Here is a 1,995-nt window from a genome sequence, read left to right as displayed (position 1 = left end):
AATGCATATCACGGGTACGCGGGCAATTTAATTTTCGATCAATGCTCAAAACAGGATTTGAAAAACAATTTTAAATTTACGCTTTCATATATAAGGTGAGTATTCAAAAATAAATATAAGCTTTAAAAAAAATAAATATATATATTAAAAAACTAAAAATAAACAAACAAAAGAAAGAACGGTCGAATAAACAAAACCCCAATTATTAAATAAAAATAAACGAGCCGAAATTGAAACTAAGAGGAACAGCAAGATATTTTTTCAATCCCTTCTTTATTTTAATTCAAGCATTTGGCTAGATTATAGGCTTTGATTGAATTATGAATATTCATAGTTAGTTATGCCCTTTTATTTCTTCATTAGGTATAAATGATTGCTTGGTAATGAGTTTCTCTCATAGAAGCTTCAACTTTTAAAGAGCGTAATATAAATTAATTATATTTCATGGCGATATTTGTTATAATCAAAAGACTAGATCTTATTTCTTCCCTACCATTTGCAGGGTTATTCCTTCTGCAATTATTATTATTATTATTAATGCCCTATTTTGTTTTGATTTAGCATCAAAATTCGAAATATCTACTAACCTATGTTTTACCCATATAAAATTAGTAAGTATATCGCTAAAAATGACTAGTTAAAAAAAAGTAACTATAAATTTGTAAAATAAATTTATGTTTCACAACCAGACATTAATGTTATTAATAAAATGTAAATAATTAATTTTTCTGTTATCTTAAAATAAAAATACTGCATTTACCCTAAAAGAAATGCAGTTTTCTTTTTTAAAAAATGAAGAAAAGAGCAAATTCTTAAATGACTGTGTTAAAATTCAAATTTTAAATGAAACAAACGATCTTGTTTCAAAAGACAGAACTCATGAACGAGTACATTCTGGAAAATGGGTGCATTTCCGAAGTCTTAATTAGTAATCAATGGCCTTTTTTACCATTTTACAAAAAATTTACCGATATTCACTTCACCTGCTTTTTCAAACAGCTTTTTTTACCAGCACCCAAAAGTTAATCCATGGGATAAAAAAATCTAAGCAGTTTATTCTTAAAGCAGACGATTATTAAGTCAATACTTTAAAATCTCTTTCTTTTTTTTAAAAGTGACCTTTATATCTCTGATGAACACAATAGAATAAGCCAAACTTAGTAAAAAATTAAAAAAGTAAGTATATCATACCGTTAAAAAAAAAAACTTTGACATTTGTTTTCGAAAGGATAGCACAGATAATCAACAAAAGCGAGTAGAGGACATTGAAATTATTTGCCGGGATACATTTCTTTGCATACATATTCTTCATAGTTGCAGCAAATTATTTAACGAAAAGGAAAAAAAAAACTTTTAAAAACTTAAGTTTTAGACAGTTTTTTTTCCTTTTCACGTCGATAACAACGTGGATATCGACGTGGTGAAATGGCACCCAAATGTTGATTGCATAAATTTGTCGTTCTTTGGCTCATTTAAGAGTTTTAAGCAAAAGTATTAAATCAGTAATTACTGCCACTCCTTTTTTCATTATATTTATTTAGGATGCAAAGTAAAACAAAGATGCCAAGCAATTGCGATTCGTGTATGCGAAATCGGAAAGACGAATAAGAATCTGATTGGTGAAAATTACAAATTTTAGTCACAAAAAACTCGCCAATCAGATTCTTTTCCCTCTCGTAGCTGAATTCACAAACGTGATGTTTTTATATGCAGTGAGAAGAGCACTTCAAGCGTTTGAAATTTAAGTGCTTGAGTGAGAATGGTTCCTATACGGGGATTTTATTTTTATTAAAGTCTCATTGGCGATTGCATTAAAGCTGTGCCAGTGAAATAACAATTGAAAAAAAGATCACTTTTTGTGAAAAGATCCATTTCAGCTTAATCATGATTAAATGAAAACTTAAAATATGGTTTTATGAATGATATATATATTTTTAAGAGCTTCAAAAATATCTTCTCATATGTTTTTTGTAAAAAATAAAATACTTGCACTTT

Source organism: Parasteatoda tepidariorum, chromosome 4, assembly GCF_982258835.1.
Source record: "Parasteatoda tepidariorum strain Cologne lab strain chromosome 4, Ptep-v5.0, whole genome shotgun sequence".
NCBI lineage: Eukaryota > Metazoa > Arthropoda > Arachnida > Araneae > Theridiidae > Parasteatoda > Parasteatoda tepidariorum.
Note: the sequence above shows the minus strand (reverse complement) of the source record.